Here is a 20,950-nt window from a genome sequence, read left to right on the forward strand (position 1 = left end):
CACTTTTAGAGAGAGCGGGGTTGACCAAAGATGAATTTTGATCAATCACTTGATCAACTAGCAGAAGATCAGGGGAAAGCTTTCAATAACCAGTCGAAAGACGAGGCTAGGAAGTAGTAGGGTTTTCCAACTCTTTGGAAGCTTCATCCAATTGCAGAAAAGGGTGAATGACATGATTACCTTCATACAACTTTAAAGGAAATTTGACTTTTCCCTTTTTCCCATGAGCTTTAATGTTACTAGTTGAGCGTTTATCACCAGCATGAACTTGGAGGCTAATTACGAAGGTTGATGTGAACATGTGGACCACACTTCTAAGACGTTAGGAATACCAAGACAATTTCGAAGAATCTGGTCATTGTTGGTAGGATGAAATGCCCAATTTTTATCCCCTTCCTATCACAAAACAACAATCATTAAACTCTTTTTATCTACATAAACCTCCTCATTCCTGCACTAGTCCAAGAATACTATCCATTCCTACATAAACTTCATATTTCAAGTTTAAGGTCTATTAGGTGCTTAATTAATCATTTTAAATAGATTTCAGACCTTTAATATTTGTTGTAACTCATATTTACTTTCATAAAGTATTTAGTAAGCTAAAGTATTAATCATTATGCTAGCTTGATCTAGTGCAAGAAGATTCATGCACCGCCAGCAAGTATCTGTTCCATGATATCCATAACAGTTTGATCACTTCACGTGGGCATCTTGGGATGTGTCATCTAGTTTAGTTGCGATCATCTGGAGTTGAACTCAAAATGTAAGACAATTAGGGATATGGTCGAGGATCAATCTACGGCCACGAATAGTTCGCACCTTATTATAGCCACCGACTTATTTTGTAATTTTGTTTATCATTTTGTTTCAGCTGAAAGGATTAATTTGGAACGACTATAATGTTTGGTTACAACCACAGGCTGAAGGGTTGTATAAAATGTAGATTTCAAATAGAACTAAGCTAGCAATCGATAGCAATAGCAGATCGTTGCAATTTCTAGTTTACTTGTAATTTCGTTGTCACCGTCGTTCCGAGCTAGACTTCAAATCAAATAAATATTTTCTGATTGGAATTAATACAAGGAGTTACACCATGATTTTCTCATTATGCGTTATAATTCTTCATTGATGTGTTGATAACGCACTAAAGGTTTTCATTTCCTAAAATGGGAAATACGCTGGTTGGTTGTTAGGCCTCTATTTTGTCTTGTTTTATATCCATTTTTATTTGGAAATCCCTCATGGTTTTTCTTATATTGTATCGTTATTGTCGACATTTCATGTATTCTTAGAAGCGATAAAGTAATATTTATTGTGTAACACATCTCCCTTGTTTTGACATGATTTTACATTTAAGCCATTATTAATGATGGTTTTGTGTTTTCAGGTTTAAACATGGTTAATTACCTTCTTACCTATGTGACAATGGTTCTTGCACCATGCATTGAATTCCTGCACCAATCCAGTTTTTACAACACTCCTACACCAACATTCCTACACTAGTGGTGCCTGCACCAATTTGGGGCATTCATACATTGATACATTTCTAGGAAAATATGAAAGAGGTTTTTGTTCAAAATGGTGTTTTAACACTTCCACATAAGCTAAGAGACACCCATGTCGTATGGATTTATATTTAGGGAATCATTAATGCTTCAGCCCCGAATTCGCAACAGTTTCCAGACTGCCAACTTTTGCCTCGTTTCTCGTGTTGATGAAGGCGAATGGATAAATTCGGGCACATGGGTTGTGGTCTAACTATAGCAAATTGAATAAGCCTCAAACATATTTCTAAAATTCGTAATAGTAGAAAAGTTACATAAGGGTCTTTGAGGCAATTTTATAAAATTAGACTATTTTTCCATAATTTCAGGATTTCAGATTTCAAGCAATTTGTTTTGGGCACGCTTTTTGAGGAAAATGGTTGCACTAGACAATTATGAGAAACGTTATTGTTTTAAACATAAAAAACTATATTTCCCCCAAATAAATTTCCCAGATTCGTAATGGTTAAGAAGATACGAAGTGTTATTCAGAGGCAGTTTGTTAAAAATACCATTTTTTTCCAAAATTCTAGAAACTGCCTAGATTTGTAAAATTCGTGGTAAATCTCCATTATCTCAATAGGGAAATGGTTTTACTGATATCATATTGATGATAATTTTTTTGGATTCAATCCCCATGTTGTTGCAAATGATTGGCTTCTTTAATGCCAAACTGGTAATGTAAAAGGTTGTGAAAGAAGAGTTATGGCCTCAAGCCTAGCTGGGTAGTAGTGGAGGAGAAAATCAGTCATTGTTCATATATGCTATTGGATCAAGCTTAGGGCTCTTCCCCCTTCCCTGTGATTAATTGGAGGTTGGATTCAAAGCTTCAATGTATACTTGCAACAAATATTTGTGTTAATCCAAGGAGCTACACTAGTCATGCATTTTCTTGTCTCAAAATCTTTGTGATGCATTATTTGAGCTACTGAAGTTCCATATATTGTAGCAGGGAAATGAGTTGGTTGGCTAGGGCCCAACCAACCCATCTTGTCCTCCATTTATTGTGAGGTGTGTTTAACTTATATTTTTTATGCAAGGTTTTGAAGTAAGTTACATTTGGTTTCTTTTCATAAGTTACAGGTTCTTCTTTTCTAATCATGTGATTTAGATCCGAAGCATTCAGGTTCAGTTGTGTTTATTTACCTTTAATGCTTTCCTGTGACACATATTTTATTTCCTTTCTGCCAGAAGAGTGTAATTAGTTGCTTGCACCAGTGTGTTTCCATTTCTGCAAGTCTTTTTCCTGCAAGTTCATTTATTTCCATCTGCAAATGATGTTTTGTTTATGAGTGAGGTTTTAAGCATCCTTAGTATGAAGGTTCAATTTAGAGTTAATATTATCTCTAAGATATTTTAACAAAACACTGTTACATTATACAGATCTGTGATTGCACTATTACCTTGTGGAATAAACTCGATTTTACACTGAAATTATTAAAGGGACTTTTGAGCTAAAACATTATTCATAATAAAGTGCAATTCTAATTCGCATTTTAAACAGTCATCTCAAGAATAAGCCTATTTGTATTTGGATCAAATAGTTATTTTTCACATTAAAGAAGTTTTCCTATTTTAGCAAGGATTTTCTTTGACTTTCAAAGCGCCTTTTCAAATGCGTTATTAGTTAAAAAGAATTTTGTTTATGAGTGTTTATTTTCTTAGCTCTATTTCACCTTGCAATTTATTCTTGGTTAACACCCTTTTCATTTTATACAAGTGGTTTTGAAACCCAGTACATGAACATTAAATATTTCCAGTGCAGGAACATCGCTTCACCACAGGAACATCGTTCTAGTGCAGAAACGATGGTTCAGTGTAGGAAGGAAAATCTTTAACAAGGAAAAATGTTCTTAACATTTTAATTATTTATTTGTCCTACGACTACATTAAACTTAGTCTTATATATTTATCTTTTGTTGGTCGAGATTGATTTGAAGTTCCTTTCCTCAAGTTTGTGACAAGTATTTTTCTTGAGCGAGTCCAATTTCCAGAATATTGTGATGTCATTTTATTAACTAGCACAGGTTGCTAAAGTCTTTCTTTGGCATTTCCAGTGTTTCACCTCTATGTTTACGAACTCCCAGATTGACAATTAAATGTTAGGTTGTTTATTACACCCAACATTGGCTAGGGCCCAACCAACCCAACTCGTTTACCCTCTTTCTTTGTTATACTAAAGGTGTGTTAACTTTATTTACTTATAGAAGCGTGGTTTGAATCTTGATTTCGTGCCTTCTTACGAATTCAGATTTGTGTCATTAAAATAGTCAAGTGTGAACGGATCTGTTGTGTGAAAGTTAAATTCAATCACTTTATGTAATTCCTTTTTTTGGGTTTTCTTTCGCTTGGATCGTGCAGACAAGATCCTTCCTGTACTAGTGCATGTAGAATCTTGCACATTGGTTCACTAGTTTGTTTACAGCAAATGTTTCATTATTTTTCTTTTACATGATTTAATCCATTTCTGCAAAGCAATCATTATCATCTGAAGTAGGCATCCCTAATACTGAAAGTTTAATTCTTAAAGATTAAACATAACTTTAGGAAATAGAAAAGAACGTTGTTGCATATCTCAATTTGTATTTTCACTTCATGATTTAAGGAAAAAGACTAGAAGAAATCTGGAATATTACAGTAAACCGTTTCAAGTTATATTTGTTTACATGCAAAAACCCTTTGACTGAAGAAAGTTTGCTTTACTTTCAAAGATTGTTTTTATCTTAAGATTTTATTTCTATTTTTTAGATTTAGACAATTAAAGCATTTCTTTCGTGTGTAAGATTATTTCAGATTCTACTCACACTTGCAATTCTTTTTATAGTTAACATGCTCTTTTATTCTCCCAAAAGAAAACTGGAATATTGGGTGTAGGAAGCTCTGTTCTGGTACAAGGACTAGTGTCTTGTTACAAGATAAAAGTGCTCCAAGACTTGGGGCTTAAAGCCCCTACAGGAAAATAAATGTCTTCATTATAAGTGCAAGTTATACTTCTCACATAAGTTCTATACCTACACTAGTGCAAGCAGATTGCAAGAGTACATGAACGACTGCTTAGTGTGAGAAGGAAAATCATTTAGAAGGCAGATCATTTCAAGGGCCCACTTGTTAAACTTCCATCACCTATAGTGAGGATAAACATAGGGTTTCACTTCAGTAATTAATATTGAGTACAGCAGTGTGAAAGTTCCTTTATTTGATTTCTTCGCAAATGCATTCTTTTACATTCCAACACTAGAATTACTTTGGTGTTAATTGCCTTTGATATTTTTCTATTTGATTGCACAAAGTTTCAGTTGATAAGTAGGAATAGAAATAGGAAAAGTTCATACCACTTCTGCCATTACTCGTGCTTCATCTCTAAGTTTACGAAACCCTCGTGTGGACAATAAGTGTTGAAGGAGCTTGCTTAAGTGCAATTCATTCACCCAACATTTTGGTGCCATTACCGGGGAGGTGATTTGAATTGGTAAGAATTTTCCATTTTTTGCAATAGGGGTAAGTCTGCTATTATTTTTTTTCTTGCAATGTGCTTCTATTGATTGAAGGAATTTCTAGGTGTTTAGTTATTTTTGAATTCCAGCATTTTATTGGAATTTTGTTTTATCATTCTTTGGAAATGAATGCCTAAAAGAGGTAGGGGTACGAATCCCACTAGGGGCCAAAGAATAATGATAAATCTGAAATAAAATCTTAGATTGGGCCTTCTTTTGTAGGTAGAAATTCCAAACAAACCTAGAATCATCATGCAAGAACAATCTACTTGGGCTCTGGTAGCAGCAGTCTTGGTGTGACACAGCCCACAAAGGGGAAGAAGGGGACTATTGGAACCTATAGCCAGCCTTCTCATCCTATTGGGAGTAGTTCATGTGGAGGAAAAACAATGGCAGATCAGGAAGAGCATGCATAAGGAACTGGTGAAAATAAGGTAAATGAAGAATAATCCACTTTTGGATTCCCAATTGTGGATCCGGATACACAAGTGAAAATGAAAAATATGTCACCATCAACTCTTCCTCATTTCTATGGTAAGGTACATGAAGACCCAAACGCTTTCTTATTTGAGTTTGATATTTTGTATAGAAGTTATGATTATTCATCTGATGCCCAGAAGTTAAAGTTGTTTCCTACAACTCTCAAGGACGCAACACTATACTGGTTCATAGGACTAGGAGGAAACACTATATCTTCTTGGGAACAAATGAAGAGAGTGTTCTTCTCAAAATATGAGGAATATTTTAAAACTAGAGATATTCAAGATGAAATCTTTATTATTGTGCAAAATGATGATGAGACTCTAGAGGACTACTTAGAGAGATTCCTGTACATCCTCCAAAATTCAAAGAAAAATTTTGACCTAAGTACCATTAGAATGTTGTTCTTACGAGGGCATACTGATGATGATAGGAATAATCTAAATCTATTAGGACAAGGGGATATTACTCAAAAATATTTTGATCAAATTTGTGACTTGTGCAAGTAATTCTCAAGGAACCAATATAGATCCGGTAAAGGAATTCAGAATAGAAATGAGAAAACTGAATTTGCTGAAGCTATGATTATTGGATTAGAAAACAAAATGGACAATATAAAAATTGAAATAATGAATACTGTTAGTAAAAAAATAAACTCTTTTAAGTTTCAGCAAAAACATGTAGAGGAACAAGAGTCATTGTCTAGTTTTTGTCCAAAACGTAGAAAAAAGCATATTTTAAGAGAATGTCCTCTCTATATTAAAGGAACTAATAAATGTGAAATTTGTACTGAGAACCATGCCATGGAAAAATGTCCCTCCATGTTGTTACAGATCCATTTGCGCACATCAACCCCAACCTACAGATCACTACTATTAGGGCCCATCAAACCCTAATTCAGTTGTTACATGCCCTAAAGAAGTCAACCATCAGAATGCCTAGCTTCCTAAGAAGTTCCCTGACAGAAATCATCCAAAAACTACCTCTAAGAAGATCAGCGTAGGCAGGCCTTCATTAGGGTGCACTGCAGTATAGTCCATACAATGATAGAGTGATATGTAGTGCACTTGAGCCCTCTTTGGCTTGCACTGGGCGAATTTGAGCGAAATTGCATTGGGGTTTGGGAATATTCTTATCCATTAGATGCATCTAGAAGTTTCCCAAGTTTATCTACTCCTTTGAGGTCGAATTTGGATGAGGTAGGGAGTTAAGGAACATAAATCCCTTTATCCCTTCCTCCATGGAACTAAATCCTACGTTTGGGAGGGCATTCATTATCACCATTTATGGCATAACTTCCTTCATTCACCTATAAAAATACCACTCACAGCTGAAGTTTTGAGCCAATTTTCTCCTGTTTGAATGATTTGTTGAATGTCAACGATGTCTTGTCTCTGAAAATAGTGTTCCATCTCCTTACCTGGCCCTACTTAGACTAGGATTGATAAACGTTTCTTATGTATTTACTTTCTCATTTTCAATCTATAGTCGAAAGTTAGTTTTTTGGTCGATTGATATTTAGTGAAAGAAAGTGTCATTAAATCATATTTTCCTTCGAAAATTGAATCGTTGTCAAGTCTTCATTCATGAAAGATCGATTGATTGATGTATGAATATGATTAGTCTTTTTGTTGAAGGTGTCATAATTCCTCATTTCTTTGAAAATGAAAGTGTCATAAAGTCTTACTTTCTTTGAAAAAAAATTGTTGCAAAATTGTCATTTTTATGAAAAGAGTTTATTGATTGATTGTGCATTAGTTTTCCTTTTTGTTCATTCACATTAAAGGAAATCGAAAAGAAATACATGCATGTTGCATTGAAGAAGTTTGTGTGTGCTGATAGGAATAGTGTAGGGAATTTGCATTTAGGTTGTGCTCTTTGCTCTTTGATCAAAATAAATTTGATTGCTCTATCCCTAGGTAGCTAGGATTTTCATCATTAAATTAAATGGAAAGAATGCTTATCATGATAGTTGAATTCCTAGGAATTTCATAATACATCACATGGTGAACTTGAAAGGCAAATTCCTAAGCAAGATCAACTTAAAATAAACATCAATTTACCTAATGGAGCATTTTCATTAACGAGAACATTTAGTGGTTCTAGGCTAGAGACGCGTTACGGTGTCATAAAACAAAGTAGCTATCACTAACTTGTCTGCAATACATCTCGAATGTGATACCTCATTCCATGTATGTGAGTATATTGTAGCTCGTCCACGTACCTTTGGGTATATAGGGCAGTGTTGTAGTATGTAAAGTATATGGGATTGCTCTCACTATGTAGTTTTGCATTAGACAATGCTTATATAGACTGGGCCTCCATGTACCTTCGGGTATATATGAGAGGACAACTTTAGGTTCCTATCCATCCTTAAGTAAGCAAGTCGGCTACCTTGTAAATTGTGATACACCAAACATATCATTCGGGGAGATTGTCTTCCCGTACTTCTTGGTTCGCCAGGTGGTATTCTACAATTCATAGTTGCTTGGTAAACCTTTTTCCTAGTGTACCCCTTTTTTATTTATTTCTTTTTTGATAATAAAATTAATCAAAAATCATGGAGGAACATCAACCCGTACCCCATCATTCGTAGAGAATAGCGAGCAAACCGCCTTTGCCTCCCGAAGTGACACCAATTCAGGCAAAGTGGTCTTGCTTAACTGAGTCTAGTACATCAAGAACTCCTAGTTATTCATCTGAGTTACCTTAATCATCTATTTTGGTAAGTATAGAGACTCCAGTTACTCCAATTATTTCTAGTGAATCTGTTCCTGAAGAAGAGGTTTCACAATCACCTCAGGACATTAACACTGATCCTAGTGAAATAGTAACCGAAGTTGTTGAACCACAAGTTGATCCTCAACTTGAAATTGCTCAACAAAAAGGTATTTCTAAACTTGAATCAGTTCAAGCAGAAGTTAATCCAGAATCTATCCCAGTTCAAACGGAAGTTACATCTGAACCTGAAGTTGTTCATAAACCTCTTATTGAAACTATTGTTCATTTGCCCTAACATCTGGACTTCGAATTTGAAGATTTAGAAGTTGTTACTTTACTGGAAGATGATCAATTGGTTACCCCTTAGGCATCAGTAACTATTGAAACTTCAACTTAATCAACACCATAAATCTTTTACAGACTTGACGGTGAAGTTCTTCCACTAGGTTTGCTTGCCATAGAGGAGGAATTGGAAGAACATTACACACCTGGAACCCCATTTCACTTTGGAACTGGGCTTTATCTTTATCCTAATACTCTTGATTTCTTTGTTTCATTTGATCCTAATTTTTTTCAAGTACCCGTCGAATCTTTAGGACAACTTATGGGTCAGTTAACTATGGCTTAACATCTGTCAACATCTCAGACTGTATCATATGATGTAGCTGTAGTAGAATATTCTTTTGTAACTTCTTCGATGTTTTCTACCACACCTGAGTCACACCTGTATGGTGAATCATCCATCCTGGTTGGTTACCAATCATTGTTTGGGACCCACTCAGAGGTTGCTTCTACACCATGGTCATCACCCATGTCCTCAACCAGAATTTTACCTGGTTCTTCTCTAATGGGAACTCAACAATTTGATTCTGCATACCAGTATCAAGTTGGGAAATCTTGTCAACAAAGACCTATGTATCCATTAAATACTGGATTGCCACCATATGGAGAGCAATATTCTTATTCACCGTATCCTCCTTATTCTGGGGGACAACCATATGGTAATATCCCACAGTATTCAGGTCAATCTGGAATTAGAGTTTTTCAATGGCAACCAACGATGCCAGTTCAACCAAGGCTTGTGTATCCAACACAACCAATGCAAATTGTGTCAGCTATTCTTACTACACTTATTGTTACTACTGTACCACAGTCACAAGTTCAAACTGTTGTATCTCAACCTGTTCAAATTGATCCTTCTACCTTGAAATCACAAGTTTCAATTCAAGAAGTTCAAGTTCCTCAAGTTGTTGTACAAAAACCACTTGTTTCTGGAGTTCAACAACAACCTCAGGTTAGTGTACCCTTATCTGGACTGACCCAGGCTTACACTGGTATAGTTTATTCACAACCTGGCCAACCTTTCATTGCTAGACAACAAAAACCATTAAATCCACAACAGTTGTACCAACAACAACAACAATTTATTCAACAACCGTGGCAGCCTCAATTTCAACAACCCCAATTCCAGTAGTTCCAACCCTAGTTTGGACTTGTTTCACAGACTCAACCTAGTTTTGGTCAATCCAAAGCTTACCAAGGTCCTGGTTAACAAGGCCTTTGCAGGTTATGTACAAGCACACATTCAACCTGGTTATCAACAACCACCTTATACTGGTTTTGTTCAACAACCATACCAAGGTTACCAAATGCAGATGCCCTATGTCGGTATGCAAATACCTATTGCTCAGGCAATTCCATCATATCCTGGGTATGCCCAACCTGACTTGAATTGACAATTGTCATTTGTAGAAACTTCAAAATTAACATATTTAAATTGGCTCACTAATGATCCAATCTTATATGCACCTTGGTGGCTGGTAATTCCGCATAAGTTACCATCTGACATTCCGAAATTTAATGGAAATCCTAGAGAAGACCCATCAAATCATGTTATGACATTTCATTTGTGGTGTTCATAAAACTCCTTAAATGATGATTCTGTCAGACTTCATCTTTTCCAAAGAACACTTACTGGTCCAGCTACTAAATGGTACATTGAATTAGCAAGAGCTTCTTTTGATAACTTCACCACCTTAGCCACTACTTATTTGACCCACTTCCAGTAACCTATCAAATACGAGACTGGAATAGAGCTCCTAACCAACTTTAAATAGACTACTGCTACCCATATATCAGATCATATTCATGAGTGGCAGCATCGTCATTGAATGGTTAAAACATATGTTCCCGATCATCTTTTAGCTGAGTGGTTCATAAAATCCTTGTTGCCATCAATCACCAAGGATGTGGCAAAAGGTGGAGTTGTCACAGAAGAGAAAGTCATTGCTCGTGCCCAATAATTGGATTTTATTTACACACAATCCGGTACACTTTATGATAAAATTCCCAATGCACCTCGACCAGCTTTCACTATTCCACCTCCTCCACAATCGAGTAAGGACTCTAATGCCGACGGCAGTGTGATCGGTTCTTCAAGCACACAGTCAGCAGGAAGACCATTTGGTCAAACTCTTACCATTTCCAGTCAAACTACAAATGCATAAGAAAATACTCTTACCTCCGAGATTAATGTCATGTCATCTAACAAAGGAAAAAATCCAAAGCAACCAGTAGGCAAGAAAAAGGGGAAAAACAAAAAGAAACAAGAAAATTCCCCTCCAGATAAATCATTTGATTCCTCTACTTCGGGAAGGAAACCTCGTTACCATGTTTGATATGTAATGATGATAATTATATAATAGATTGTCGACAACGCCCTAAGGTCTCTAAACTTTTAAAGACTTCAAACACATCAGCAGTGTTGACTAATCCATTTCCAACCCTGGAGACACATTTGGTTGCAACAGACCATGCTTCCACATCCCAAGTACTAATGTTATCCATCACGAAGCCACAAAATGAAGTTTTGGTGTCAACAAGAAACAAAGATTATGGAAATCCATCATCATCGAATAATTAGGCCACTGATCAACCTAATCCTTCGACCTCGACTTCATCTAAAGTTGTTCCACCCATTGTACCTGAATTGACAATAAAACCACTAAAGGGAGTTGTGCACAAATCGACATTCAACCCTTGGGCTCGAGTAGCTCAAAATTATAACATAGTAGAAGGTCTTTCTCAATCGCCTTCCACTATGTCGACACTCGAGGTGTTGCAAAACTGACCCTCCCAGAAATAGGCTTTACTGTTAGCAATAGGTGGCAGCTACTGGTTTTTAACCATGCGGGATATTCACCAGAGTTACTGGTGCAATTAACTTTGCTAATCCAAGTGAAAGCCATCAATAAGAATGTTCACCAAACTATTATTGACGAGGGGGCAGCTACTTGCATTATGTCCATGAGCTACTGGAAAAAACTTGGTTCACCGCCATTATCGCAATCACCAACCACGTTGCAATCTTTTGATGGAATAACATATACGCCATGTGGGATTTTGAGTAACCTGCAAATCGAACTAGGGGGAAAATGGTTACTGTTGAAGTTTAGGTAGTTGACGGACCCCTTGGTTACAACATTTTACTAGGAAGGCCTTGGGTATATGCTATGGTTGTTTTGGTTTCCACGTACTTTCGTACTATTCCATTCCCTTTTAAGGGTGGAATCTTAGTCATTGATCAGCTAGCCTTCATTACCAATAGTTCACAGACTACGGGAAGCATTCCGTTGGTACACGAACCCTTGTTGTCACTTCAAAGTGCTGGAGTAAGTCTCTTTAAATATCCTTCCCTAATGGGTACTTTTACCCTCCCATCGCCATCTGATTTGACGGAAGTGGTAAGAGTAGAGACTTGCATCATGATTTCCTCCACCTCATCTGATTTAAGGAGGATTTCCAACCAAGTTGAAGATGATAGTAATATGGAAGTGTTGTCGTTAAGCCCCATTGAATCATCATAGTAATCAATCTTTTGGGCTTGTGCGACAAACCCAAATCTGCACTCAAATTTTGTATGAGTAGATAGGTCATTAGAATATGCTACCTCTTCGGATCCGTTTTCACATATGCATTCTATGGATGAACGAATCGTCCAATCAATGATGATAAGAGAGGAACCATGGGAAGATTATCATCATTGTTCCCACCTTCCATATGACAGCGAAGATTATTCAAATGATCTAAACCACCCATCAATCATTGATTTCATGTCAAATTCTGTTAGGATATATATTGTAGATTCTGAACATAATTTTTCAAACATAGAACAAACAATCATAGAAAATTTTAGGGGCGAATGTTTTCCCTTTGGCGAAATTAAGGGGTTTTAAATTTTTAGTGGGCGAATATTTTGTATCATAGTACATTTTTACAAATCACCTCAAATAGCCCACCTTATTTTAAGAGAGAGGGTAAAAAAGGTAAATTTAGCCCTTGAAATTAGGAGTTACAACCTTCCATTCGCCCATTTTCAAGAATAGGTTTTATTTAAGTGAATCCTATGGGCCAAAGGCCCAAATACCATATTTATAAAAGAGGTATGGTAAATTAATAAAAATATAAATAAATGAGAGGTATGGTAAATAAATAAAACATTTTTTATATTTACTCCATAAGTCACTTTATATACATGCAAGGGTGTAAACAAATAAAAATATAAGTAAAGTGGAGGTACGATAAATAAATAAAATGTCTTTTTATACTTACTCAAAAGGTATGGTAAATAAATAAAAATATAAATAAATTAGACGCATGGTAAATAAATAAAACCTCTTTTTATATTTAGACCATAACCCTCGTTCTATTTATGAAGGCTCAAGAAAGAGGTTTTATTTAAGTGAATCCTATGGGCCAAATACCATATTTGTAAAAGAAATTTAAATAAATGAGAGGTATGGTAAACAAATAAAACATTTTTTTTATATTTACTCCATAAGTCACCTTATATTTACGAACACTCAAAAAATGTGTTATATTTAGGTTAAACCTATGGGCAAAATACTATGGGACAAATACCATGGACTAGATTGTTATTAATACCATGCAAAAAAACATTATTAGCCCTAATATTAGTATTAATAAAAATAAAAATGGCAAATGGTATTGACCCATGGTATTCACTTGGAATGTAGCCTATTTAAATGGGGGAATTAAACCAGCATAAATCCATCTTTACTCTGGATCTACTAACCCCCGAGAGGTATCAAATATCGTGATATGCAAACTAGCATAGAGTGAAAAAATATTTGATCCGATCAAGAGTAAAAATGGATGTTGTAATTTAATGTATGTTAAACATTTTAGCTTGGTTAAAATAAAAAATAAAATAAAAATCAACTATTATTTTTTATAAATTACTAATAGTAATTTTTAAGCTCCAGGTTTATGATAACCCATGGTATTGACCCATGGTAATACCATGGTATTCATGTGAGCATAGACTATTTAAAGGGGAAATTATATCATCTTAGATCCATCTTAATTCTGGGTCTACCAAGTTCTCAGAGGGATAAATAGATTTGATCCCCCTAAGAGTGGTAGATGTGGAGTTAAGATGGATATAAGTCGGTTTTTATGATAATGAAGATATGAAATAGACTTAGCAAATTATATTGTAAAAACATCTTAAGGTGAATGGTTAAAGCATAGACATTGGACAAGTATATTTGTATACTTCGGTTTTAAACTTAAACAAATCCAGGGCTAAAAGGAATGGATTGATTGCACTAAAACAAATCCAAGGCTAAAAGGAATGGATTGATTGCACTAGTCATCCTTCTATAACTTTCCAACATATGCTGGAGTAAACAGATTGTAGTTTGGGTAATTTTTCTAATTGCAAACAGGAACATACTTGTGTATTGGCAGAGTGGTTACGAGATCCCTAAAAGTGATGAATTTCAATTTTTCTTGGTTTTATATATGGTATTAGGTTTTTTCTCATGCTTTATGTGAATGGCACGGGTGAATTTTATCCTACACCCACTAGGTTATCAATATGTAATTTCGGTAATTTTGATTTCAAAAGATATTTTAAACAAATGCAATGATTTCATTGTGTATTCAATAAACACAAGATTTTATAATTGAGTAAAATATTTGCCATGCCTGGTGAGAGATTCGCCAAAAAATTATATATACATATCATATTATTGATAAAATCGCCTTCCATTTTTCCTATATACCATGGAGATTCGTCCAATTATTATACATGTAAATTTAGGGGGGGTTCTTAAAATTTTCCCTGCAAACAATTTCTATAAACATCTCGACCAAGCCTAACATTGTAGAGAAAATTCATGTCGGAAAATCTTGTTCCCGATTGGAACTTGATAATTACCAAGCTATGTTTCATGAATTTAGAGATATTTTTGCATGGTCTTAGGAAGAGATGCTAGGAATTGACTCAAGAATTGTTGAACATGAAATCAAAATGTACCCTAATGTCAAACCAGTATGACAACGGCTTCAACCTGTTCATCCTAAGAAAGTCGTTGACATTAAAGCAGAGGTTGAAAAACGTTTGCGTGCTAGATTCATTTTCTCTATACCTCTTACCGACTAGGTATCTAACATTGTTCCAGTTATGAAAAAACAAGGGACAATTTGAGTGTACGTTGATTATAGGGATGTAAATATAGCATGTCCAAAAGACAATTATCCTACATCTTTTATCAACCAGATTATTGATGAATGTGACAAATGTGAAATCTTCTCATTCATGGATGGATTTTCTAGCTACAATAAAATCAATATCTGCCCACAGGACCAATCTAAAACAACTTTTATTTGTCTGTGGGGCATATCTGCCTATCGAAAGTTACCTTTTGGTTTGAAGAATGAAGGGGCTACATTTCAGAGGGAAATGAATTATGCCTTCCATGACATCAAGCACATTGTTCAACCCTATCCTGATGATTTACCTGCTCATTCACAAAAGCGGGCTGATCACCTGCAACATTTGAGAGCAATATTTCTATGGTGTTGACACTACAAGATAAGATTCAATCCACACAAGTGTGTGTTTTGTGTTGGCTCTAGTCGATTTCTTGGATTTGTGGTCTCAACGATGGAATTTGACTCGATCAAATTAAGGTTCAGGCAATCCTTGACTTGCCTCCACCTCCAAACTTGTTACAGTTACAGAGACTTCAAGGGAAGGAAAACCTTCTAAGGAGGTTCATTCCAAACTACGCTAATTTGGCTAAAGGTTTTACGGGTCTATTGAATAAAGGGATAACCTTCCATTGCGATCAGGTTGTGCAAGCTTCCTTCGATGCTCTTAAAGATTCCCTGATTGGAGCATCATTAATGTATGCCCCAAACTATCAAAAAGACTATTGCTTGTATCTCTCCATTGTAGAAACAACCATTGGCATGGTTTTAGTCCAAGAAGAAAGTGGAATTGAACATCTTATTTATTACTTGAGTCATAATTCGATGATATGGAAAGTAAGTATTCCTATGTCGAAAAGTTAGCTTTGGCAACCATTCAAGCTGTGCAGAGATTTCGTCATTACATCCTCCTTTGTAAAACTACTATTATATCAGATTTCAACCCTATGACATGCATTTTGTCATGTCAATTGCTAGGGGGCAAATATTCCAAATGGATAGTTATTTTTCACGAGTTGTATTTTGAGTTCACCAATCTAAGTCAAATAAATCTCTTGTCTTCGCCGAGTTACTTTGAAATCTTCCTTCATCCTCTAATGATTCAACATCAGAAGCATCAATCTTGGATGAGTCTTTGCTTCTTATCTTGTCAAGTGATCCATGGTATGGAGATATATTAGTCTATCTCTAGACCCAAGCTTTTCGGCCTAATACCTCTTGCTCTAAACAACGATGTACTCGATACCAAGCCAAAGATTATCCGATCATTGGTGATACGCTTTATCGTCATGGTGCCAAAACGATTTTACGTAAGTGCCTCACTCATGAGGAAGCCAAAAAAAGCCTTGAATGAATGTCATTCGAGTGCTTGTGGTGGACATTTATCTGGTTACGCTACCATGCAGAGAATTCTCCATGCTGGTTACTTCTGGCCAACCATATTCAAATTATGCATTATTATTGTCAGAAGTTGCCATGCTTGCCAGATATTTGACCGAAAAACTAGATTACCACCTGCACCACTGCATCCAGTCGTTGTTGTTGGCCCATTCGCCAAATGGGGCATTGAGTTTATGACATGTAACCACACCTCGGCTGGGGGGCATGGGTATATTATAGTTGCCATCGACTATTTTACCGAATGGGCCAAGGCAATGCCAACATTGAACAACAATGGTGAAATGGATGCTTTATTTTTCTTCAACCATGTGGTTTCTAGGTTTGGTGTACCACAAGCCATAGTTACATATCATGGATCACATTTTCACAATCACATGATGGTTGAGTTGACCACCAAGTTGGGACTGTCATATGATAGTTCTACTCCATATTACCCACAAGCTAATGGACAAGTTGAGGCTATCAAGAAAGTCCTTAAGCGCATGTTGCAAAGAATGATTGGAGTTCATAAAAGAAATTGGCATTTCATCTTGTACTCAGCTCTATAGGCATATAAAACCTCGGTGAGAAATGCGACTAGATTCAAACCCTTTCAATTGGTGTATGGTTTGGAATCAGTCTTACCAATTCAATGTGAAATCTCATCTCTCAAACTCGTGATTGACCTGCTACCCGACACTTCTGAAGAAGAAGCACATTTCATAGAGTTAATCCATCTGGATGAAACCTATCGTGATGCTGCATTAGCTAACGAAGCACACGAGAAACGTATTAAGGGACAATATTATAAAAATGTCAAGCCTCGAGTCTTCTCATAAGGTGACCTGGTCTCGCTTTACGATCAAGAGTCTGATGAACTTGGCGCAGAAAAATTTGAAGCACTTCGGATGGACCCTTATATTTTTAAACGTGTTTTGACAAAAGGTTCCTATGAGTTAGTGGACTATGATGCGATTCCATTATCACAGCCCCGGAATGGGATGTACCTTAAACATTACTATGCCTTGTTAAGTGTAGTAAAACTCACTATATATATGCTTTGATTTCATGCGTGTGTGTGTTTGTTTTAGAGTTCTTATTTGGTACGTAGAATCTATCCTCTACTGCATGGGCCGTTTTCGCTCCAAGCGGAGAGTTAGTGAGTTTTAGAGGGATTTGTATTGGTCGATCGATGAATAATATCGCTGAGTATAGTGCATTGATTGAACTCCTCTCTAATGCCATTTCACTTGGCATATGCCGAATCATCATTAGGCTAGACTCACAACTCGTTGTACTACAACTTACTGGCATTTATACCGTCTGAAACCCAGCAATTCATCGCATGTTCCTTAGAGTTCGTATTTTGGAAAGGTATTTTGAGTTTATTCAATATCAACATATTTCTAGAAATCTAAACACATTAACTGATTATCTAGCGAATTATGTGTTAAATAGACATTTGCGACATATCTAAAGTAAATAATTTCAATTCACATCATCAATTGAATAGGATTACATCACTTAACCATAATAAAACTCTGAAAGTAAAATAGATAGTTGTTTTAAAAAGATTTTACAAACAGTTTATGTCCAAGACAAAAATTGGTCATCTGAACCAAAAACTAAAAATGTATGCAGAAAACATCTAAGTAAACTAGTGGTTCTCATGATAACAGGTCACAACCTCTGCTATCATGTGTAAAAGTTTCATCCAACAACTCGGCACACCAATGGTGTGGCGCTGTAGTCGCATACGCGACGCTTCGGTCCGGACATATGGAACGCCTAGGGTCAAACCCTCTATGTGGTCTTGTAGCTCAGCCAATGTCTCAACTAAATCTAAGTCTCAGAGAACTGCTCTCCCAATAGGTCTCTGTGCTAGCCCACCTACCTCTCATTGGTTTCCCACAGGTTGAACAGGTCCAACGTATACATACATAAAAAATGATTTTGTTTAGTCTTGGAGTTAATCAGAAAACACAAAAAATGTAGAAACTTTAAAATAAAAAAAACACTTTGGTCAAACAATTTACCGATAGCACCCCACTATGCTCCCACTGGTATCATCAAGTCTGGATCTCCACAGAAATCTATCCTTGAATATGGATACTCGGCGATGGCCATATCTTGTCGATCAAACCAATCAAAGAATGCAGGGATAAATGAGATCAATGACTGACTAGCATGCTTAGCCATAAGTTCTACCCATCTCTGAATCCGTGGATCCCTAGCTGCAGATACACCCAGTGAAACAAGTTGTGGCTGCATATGTGGAATTCTCTCCAAGGTGAAAGAAATCAAGATTGACCCATGACCAAAACTCTTTGTCTTTCCACTTTTCACCTTGATCAATTGTTCTTTCGTAGATGAAAGTACTGCCTCACACCAGTTGAACACTTTTGGCTCTAAACACTCTAAAGCATACTCCATGTATGATCTGTTTGCCAAGTGCAATGTCACACTGCCAGCCAATTTGGAAATGGTAAAGAGGATTGACCTCAATGGTAAATCACTAACATCCCTGATGTTAATCTTTCCATATCTGCTAGGTTTTGCACCCTCCCAATAGAATTGTCTTATGTACTCTCTCATTAATTCACCTCCTTTGGAAAATCCAGATAGTCAGATGGGGGCACCCTGCCTTGACGGTCCAGTCAGAAAGTAGATGTCATCGATGGTAAATACTAGTGATTCCCTATAATGATAGTGATTCCACCATTACTATTGTCATTGTATCTTTATTTTTATTGTTGTGCCCCTATTGTCCCCATATTGTTATTATTGTGCCCCATAGAATCCCACTATTGTTATTTTTGTGCCTTTATATTATTATTGTTAGGTCGTCTTGGTTATATTGTGACCCTTAGACTCCTATATATAGAAAGGAGATTTTGTCATTTGTATCATTGAACAATTGTTCATTTTTGTAATATAAAGGAGGTTGCCCCCTCAAGGAGGCTGAATTCTAAGGCGTTGATATATATTTTTATATTTTTGTGAGCTGGTTTCCTAACATTTGGTATCAGAGGTTTGGATTCTATGGTTTCACTGCTCCAAATAGGTCATCGTGGAATTTTCGCTATAACTTTTTTTCTGCAACATTTCAGAAGTGCAAAAAAATGCATTTGAGACAAAATCGTGCTGAAGCTTGGCTCACTATACTTTCGGAGATATGATCTAAGGAAGTTAGGGTTTTTGCAAGCTCCAGAATTTAAGCTAAAATAGGTCATCATGGTATTTTCACTATAACTCTTTCACTACAAAGTTTCAGAAACTAAAACAAAAACCCATTTGAGAAGAAATTAGTCTAAAGCTTAGCTCCGAATTTCCGATCCTGTCTCGCTATATTTTCAAAGAAATAGTCTGAGTAAGTTAGGGTTTTTGCAGACCCCCGAATTACATTCCAAACAAGTCACTGGAGGAAAATTGTCATAATTGTCTCTCTGTGCATCAGATTGAAATTTCGTCAGAAGTTACAGAAAGAGGAAGGAATGTAGTTTCTTGTATATATTTTTTAGATCCAAAGGTAGAAATAGTGACATGTGGCACATTGTACAAGTTCGCTCTACTGAAATAGTCTATAATCAGGTCACCGTGGGAGATTTGGCATAACTCTTCCTTGGAGAATCCAATTTGGATTAGACTGGTGGCATTGGAAAGAGGACACAGAGGGCTACTGCAAATCATGATTTCAGAATTGGGAGATCCACAATTACAGAGGTACATTAGATTCAATATCGAGCTCCTACAACTGAAAAATGCTCTGTATTTCTTAAATTTTTGCATAAGCTTGGTTTGAAAAATTAGTTTGAAGGAATTCAAAGGGTGTAGTGAAGCATTATTATTGGTAATTGATGCCCCGAAGAAAGAAACTGGAAACACCTAGTAAGAAAACTGAAATCTCTAGCATGACTCATGAAGAAGAGGAAGAAATGCAACATGATATATCAATATTACAAAACCAAGTGCAACAAATTTCACTCGCACAAAAGGTAACAAAAAATAAGGTGGATGGTTTAAAGAAAGACGTAGAAGCTAAGATGAATGGCATGGAAGCTAAGATGGATGGTGTGGAATCTAAGATGGATGGCATGGAAACTAAGATGGACAATTTGAAGACAGATTTGAAGATAGGCATGGAAGATTTGAAGATAGATTTGGCAAAGTTTCTACAAGAAATGCTTACTAATGGCGAAAGTGTAATAAATGAAACTCATGATGAGAACAAAGTAAATGTTAATCATGATTTCATAGACTCTAACGTTGGATTGAAGAACCACCATGTTCGAAAGATCGATATGAGGAATTTTGATGGCAAGGATCCCAAAACATGGATACTACAAATGGAGCAATTTTTCGAACTCCATAATGTCCAAAACACACAAAAGGTATGCATTGCAACTTTATATTTGGAACCAAATCAGCTTTTATGGTATCGATGGCTTTGCTCTCGTAAACAAATTGTCACTTGGGCTATTTTTACGGATGAAATGATAGCACATTATGAGGATACAAAAGGAAACACTCTTTTAGCCAATTGATGAATCTCAAACAAAAGGGTTAAATGATGGAGCACATTGAGGACTTCCAGAAATGGAATATAAGGGTAAAATATATTCCAAAGGAGCATAGAGTTGATATGTTCACAGGGACTTTAAAAGATAACATCCAACATGACGTTTGACCTTGGGAACCAGATTCACTGGAGAAGGAATTCAGGTTGGCAAGAGAAATGGAAAGCAAAATTATGGCAACAAGGAAGGCAACCACTCACAATCATAAAGATGGAAGTGTTGCTGCCCCTAG

The sequence above is a fragment of the Pinus tabuliformis genome, chromosome 2_2, assembly GCF_031772625.1.
Source record: "Pinus tabuliformis cultivar Carrire ecotype Pingquan chromosome 2_2, CPIR1, whole genome shotgun sequence".
In the NCBI taxonomy this organism is placed as follows: domain Eukaryota; kingdom Viridiplantae; phylum Streptophyta; class Pinopsida; order Pinales; family Pinaceae; genus Pinus; species Pinus tabuliformis.